A 7,024-nucleotide genomic window follows, 5' to 3' on the forward strand; every position below is an offset into this window, starting at 1 on the left:
TCCATACCTCAGGACTTAAAGTTCAGTGATCTTTGTTAGTTTATATGTCTCTTGAGATCAGTATTTCATTTCCCAACTCTAGGTGCACATTAGACACTTGGGGTGCTTTAAAAAAATACAGATGTCTGGGCCCTACCCCCAAACAACTAGTGCAAGTGGGTCTTGGGTGTGTATTTTTTAAGCCCTTCAAGTAATTGTAATAAAATGTATAATCAGGGCAGAGAACCACTGCTATAATTCATTCACCAGAGATTTTAGGTATTATTATTCAGTCCAAACAATCACGAACATGCTAGAGCCAGAAAACTAATGTCTTTCTCCTCAAGGTAGCTTTCTATGGTCAGTCCTCATTTCAGAAAGCAGCGTTTTATGCCACTTTACAACTTGTGTCTTCCTTTACATTTTGTTTTCACACTGATAATCCCAGTTGAGCCTCACAAAGAAACCATTGGCTTACTCATTGTATTGAGGTTCAGAAAGGGTAAGTGTCTTGCCCATGTTGTTACTGGTAGCTGGTTGTTGCCATCGAGATGGCTCCGACTCATGGCGACCCCATGTACAGCAAAATGAAACGTTGCCTGGTCCTGCACCACCTTTGCGATCATTGGCACGCTTGAGTCCAGTGTTGCAGCCGCTGTATATTTTGAGTGCCTTCCAAACTTTTTTTTTTTTTCAAACTAAGTGGCTCATCTTCCAGCACTGTATCAGACAATATTCTGCTGTGATCCATAGCTTTTCACTGGATAATTTTGCCAGGCCTTTATTCCTAGTCTGTCTTAATCTGGAAGCTGCACTGAAAACTGTCCACCATCAATGACCCTATTTATATTTGAAATACCAGTGACATAGCCCCCAGCATCATAGCATCACATAAGCCACCACAATATGACAAAACTGACAGATGGGTGGTGTGTCTTGCCCATACCACAAGTCAAATCTGAAAAGCTAGGGTCGAAATCCAGGTTTTAGGATTATTAAGGAGCTTTTGTTCTTCTACTTCACAATCAATGCCAATGATGACTGAGGAAACAATGTGACTGCTATGAACTGGGCTTGATGAAGTGAGAGACGCAAATGTCCACAACTATAACAGCAAACAAGAATTGAATAATGACCACTGGCCATGCACTGGCCAACTATCCATGGCTTAGATGAGGAATCCTCAAAGCAGTGCCATGAAGCAAATTTCTAATGTATAGAAAAGAAACGGTATCTGAGATTGAGTACTCTGTCCAAAGCCCAATGACTGAAACTGGTAGAGCCTGGATTTGAACCTATGGATGACTCACACCAAAGCCCACGTCCTTAACTGCTCCCTTAGGCTACCTCTAAAAATGCTCACTTACTGATATGCATACATATCAGCTACGGTCAAGTCAACTCTGATTCATGTATGGGAGAGTAGAACTGTCATCCGTGGGGTTTTTAGCAGCTGATTTTTCAGAAGCAGATTGTCAGACCTCTCTTCTGAGGCACCTCTGGGTGGACTTGAACCTCCTATCTTTGGTTAACAGCTGGGCATGTTAACTGCACCACCCAGGGATTCCTTACTGATGTAAAGGCCCAACTTTTCCCAGCTACTGAGGCACATCACTGTGGATGCACTTGTTTTTTGATGCTTTGTTTGTTAAAGAATTCTTCTCAGTGTCAAGTTTTGCAAGTTCTTTTAATGTATAGGCAATTCTGCCTCTTATTTCACAGCACAGGTCCTCTATCTCTTGTTACTTTTGTTTAAGATAATACTGTGGCAGCCAGAAGGTAGACTATTCAAGGTAGAATAAAATAAACTTTAGAGCTAAATGTATTTACAGAAACAATTTTTCTTTAGATCTGAGCTGCAAACAGCTCATGATAAATCATGACAGATGCTGAGTTCTTCATTTTCTATTCAATAGTAAAAGGCAAGTCTGGTAGTTCCTACTCATTAACTCCTCTGAGATACAGTGAGCATGATGTTGCTCTTTTCCCATCCACCCTTCGCAGGTATTTCTCAAAATACAACACAGAAGAATTGATGCATTCAAATTATGGTGCTCGTGAAGAATATGGAATAGACAGTGGACTTCCAGAAGAGCAAACAAATAAGTCTTAGAAAAAAATACAACCAGGATACACCTTAGAAGCAAGTTTGGCAAGACTTGCTTACTTTGGGGATATTATCAGAAAAGACCAATTGCTAGAAAAGGACATCATGGTTAGTAAAAATGAGGTCAGTGAAAACAATGGAAACCCTCAATGAAATGGATTAAAACAATATCTGCAGCAACGGACTCAAGCATACCAACGATCATGAAGATGGCACAGGGCTGGGCAACTCTTTGTTCCATTAATAAGGTCGCCAGGAGTCGGAGCTGACTTGAAGGCAACTAGCAGCAATGTGCTTATGTACCCACTCGGTTTCTTTCAATTTTTTGTGCTTCTAGCTCCAGCATGTTCATTTAAAAACAAAGACTGGAGGCAATTGCCCTAGAGAAAGAAGTAAAACACAGAAAATTCGCCAAAGCTCATTTTGCCTTCTGTTTTAGGCACAAATACAGGCTAAAGTTAACTAGGCTAAAGCTAACTGCTTTCATCTTCTGTTTACCTAAAACCAAACAGAAACTTTACATGGGTCTTTTATTAATGCTGAAAACTCCAATGTTACACTTTTTAGAAGTATTCTCAGACCCCGTAAAGGGATTTAATGGCATCTGCAGCCTCGTACTCACCTTTGCTCCTAGCTATGGTGTGAAAGTTCATCTTTAAGACAATGGAATTGAGTACAAGGGAGGAGTCTGTGATGCATCAGACACTGAGAGGTGATAGAGCTTAGTGGACCAAGTGCACAAGCTCTGAGGTCAGGTGGCTTGAATTAAATCTATGCTTTACCCCTTTCCGGCTGTGTTACCTAGGGCAAGTTACTTGAACAGCTACCCTGTGCCTCAGCTTCCCCATTTGCGAAATGAGAATAATATAATATCTATCAAATGGGGCTGGGTACAAAATAAAGCATTTATAAGCAAAGGTTTAGAGTAGTACCTGGCACAAAGGAAGTACTCAGCAAGCCTTAGCTGCTATTATTATTGTTGTTGTTACCGAAAATGTTCCTTCTTCTCTCCTTCTATAGCTTCTGAATGGCCTCTTTCGATGATAAGGACTCAAGAGGAAAATAACATTTTCCATTCATCCAGAGTTGTCCTCATCTTCTTCAATCTCATTCAAAAATATTAATTGAATGCCTACTATGTGCCATGCCTCTCTAAAGTGAGGATAATAATAATAAAGTTGCTGTTAAAAATGAGGGAGACTTCCGGTTTTAGCTCCAACACATAAGGCAGAAAGTTAGTAAGGATATAGTTGATCGTGACTATCAGTTAACTTAACCCAGTGGCAGTTTATAGAATCTTCCAACCAACAACAACAGAAACCACGTTCTTCTTAAGATCACATGGAACATTCATCAAACAGACCACATTCTGGGTCATAACACACACCTTAACAAATTTAAAAGAACAGAAACCATAGAAAGTATGTTCTTAGATCACAATAAAATTAGAGTTCAACAACAGAAAGATGGAAAATCTCCAACTATTTGGAAATTAAACAACACATTTATAAATAACACGCAGATCAAAGGAGGAATCTACAGGGAAATTAAAATACATTTTTAACTAAATAAAAATGAAAATAAAACATCAAAATTTATGGCATGCAGGGAAAGCAGTGCATAGAGAGGAATTTATAGCATTAAGTGTATATATTAGAAAAGGAAAAAAAGATATAAAATAAATAACCTTAGCTTCCACTTTAGGAAACTAGAGAAAGAAAAGCAATTTAAGCCTAAGCAAGAGGAAGAAAATAAATAATAAAAATCAAAGCAGAAATCAGTGAAATGGAAGACAGGAAAGCAAGAGAGAAAATCAACAAAGGCAAAAGCTGGTTCATTGAAAATATCAAGAAAGTTGACAAGCCTTTAGTGAGACTGACCAAGAATAAAAGAGACAAGACTCAAATTACTAGAATCAGAAATGAAAGAGGGTAACCATTACTACTAAACTTACAGAAATAAAAGGAATTACAAAGGAATATATAGGAACAATTCTATAACAAATTTGATACTTAGATGAAACAGATCAATTCCTTGAAAGACACCAACTACAAAATTCACACAAAGAGAAATAGAACATCTGAAAAGGCCTATACCTATTAAAGATATCGAATAAATAAATAATTACTAACTGTCATGGATTGAATTGTGTCCCCCCAAAATATGTGTCAACGTGGCTAGGCCATGATTCCCAGTACTGTGTGACTGTCCTTCATTTTGTGATCCTATGTAATTAATCCTGTTTTGTAAATTCTAATGTGCTCCTGCGGTTGATGAGGCAAGATTAGATTGTGTTTAAGAGGATTAGGGTGGGATGCAACACCTTTAATCAGGTCGCAGCCCTGATCCAATGCGAGGGGAGTTTTCCTGAGGTGTGGCCTATATCACCTTTTATCTTGTCGTCCTTGTTGCTGTTAGGTGCTGTAGAGCTGGTTCTGACTCATAGCGACCCTATGTACAACAGGATGAAACACTGCCCAGTCCTGCACCATTTTCACAGCCATTGCTATGCTTGACACAATTGTTGCAGCCACTGTGTCAGTCCATTTCATTCCTCTTTTTCACTGTCCCTCTACACTACCAAGCATGATGTCCTTCTTCAGGAGTGGTCTCTCCTGATAACATGTTCAAAGTATGTGAAATGAAGTCTCTCCATCCTTGCTTCTAAGGAGCATTCTGGCTATACTTCTTCCAAGAGATATTTGTTCGTTCTTTTGGCAGTCCAAGGTATATTCAATATTCTTCCCCAACATGATGATTCAAGGCATCGATTCTTCTTCCATCTACCTTATACATCGTCCAGCTTTCACATGCATATGGGATGACTGAAAATACCATCACTTGGGTCAGGCGCACCTTAGTTTTCAAGTTGACATCTTTGTTTGTCAATACTTTAAAAAAGTTTGCAACAGATTTGCCTCCTAAACTGTGAGAAAGTGAATTTCTGTTTGTTAAAGTCATTCACTTGTGGTATTTCTGTTATAGCAGCACTAGATATCTAAGACATTAGCTTTTCAAAAGAGAACACACCAGGCCCAGATAGTTTCACTGGTAAATTCTACTAAATGTTTAAGGGAGAAACAATACCAATTCTCTATATTGTCTCCCAGAAAATAGTAGCAGAATGAACACTTCCCTAACTCATTCTATGAGGGCATCATTGCTCTAATACCAAAACCAGATAAAGACTTTACAAGAAAACTATAGAACATATCTCTCATGAACACACATGTAAAAATCCTCCAAAAATGTTACAAATCAAGTCCAAAAATATATAAAAATAATAATACAATACAACCAATTGGAATTTATTCCAGGTATGCAAGACTTCTTCAACATTCAGAAATTAATCAAGGTACTGTCTGAAGCAAAGGACAATGTAGAAAACCAAAGACACAAGGGAAAAATTAGTCCAAGGTCTAATGGACCACAACTACAATAGCTTCCATCAGACTGAGTCCAGAACAACTACATGGTGCCCAGGTACGATCACTGACTGCTCTGACAGGGATCACAATAGAGGGTCCTGGACAGAGCAAGAGAAAAATGTAGAACAAAATTCAAATTCACACATACATACACAAAAACGGCCAGACTTACTGATCTAACAGAGACTAGAGAAATCCCGAGATTATGGCCTTCAGACACCCTTTTAATTCAGTACTGAAGTCACTCCTAAAGTTCACCGTGCAGCTAAAGATTAGCCAAGCCTATAAAACAAGCAATAACACACGTAGTTCACCCATGTATACGAGACTAAATGAACATACCAGCCCAAAAGCAAAGAGTCAGAAGTGACTGGATGGCGCCTAACACCACCACCAACTAGTTGACAAAGTTATTTCTCAGGGACGTGCATGTTAACAATTCTGATGCTGCTATACATTTATATCTAAATTGAAAAATTAAGTAAATGGATGGCAGATGGCAAAATCTGCCATCCATTTACTTAACTGAGGTTGCAGATAAACATGATGAGGAGGCTAGACTGATCCATGTGGTAATGGGTTTGAACTGGAGACATCAGTACGACCTCATGTTTAGCTTAATATAAATAAAGATATTTACACACAGAAATATTTATTGTTGTTGTTGTTAGCTGCCCTTGAGTCAGTCCTTGACTAATGGCAAACCCATATGTTACAGAGTAGAACTGCTCCAAAAGGCTTTCTTGGTTGTAATCTTCATGGAAGCAGTTCGCCCTGGGTGGGTTCGAACTGTTAACCTTTAGGTTAGCAGCCAATGACAAACTGCTTGCACCACCCAGTCTCCTTAGAAATATTTACAAATATGTGTATACACAGTTTACCATACCCACATACATTTCCTTGATCTGTCAACTGAGAGGGGTTAGAAGCAATGAAATCTCAGTAGCACACCTAGTGTCCAAACCTTGGTTTCTAACACCATTCTCCAACAAAATGAATCACAACTCCTTGGAGAAATGATTGATTACATGAAAAAACCAAACCAAATCTATTGCCTTCGAATCGACTCTGACTCATAGCAACCCTATAAGACAGGGTAGAGCTTCCCCATAGAGTTTCCAAGGAGCGCCTGTTGGATTTGAACTGCCAACCTTTTGGTTAGCAGCCGTAGCACTTAACCACTATGTCACCAGGGTTTCCTTGATTAGATGATTGGGCAGGAAATAGATAAGCCTGGAGCATCTTATAGTACCAAAAAGTAAAAAGATGTTCAAAACAAAACAAACATATGATGGGGTTATGCCAAAAGGACACAGGAGCTAACTGAAGGAGCTCCCAGTAGTCAAAGCCAGAACAATTTCAGCAAAAAAATAAGTTAAGTAGCATTGTATTGAAGGTGCCCTGGTGGCTCAATGGTTAAGTGCTTGGCTACTAACTGAAAGGGCAGAGGTTCAAACCCACCAGCCTCTCCCTGGAGAAAATGTCTGCCAACCTGCTTCTGCAAAGACTA

The sequence above is a fragment of the Elephas maximus genome, chromosome 4 (assembly GCF_024166365.1).
Source record: "Elephas maximus indicus isolate mEleMax1 chromosome 4, mEleMax1 primary haplotype, whole genome shotgun sequence".
In the NCBI taxonomy this organism is placed as follows: Eukaryota; Metazoa; Chordata; class Mammalia; order Proboscidea; family Elephantidae; genus Elephas; species Elephas maximus.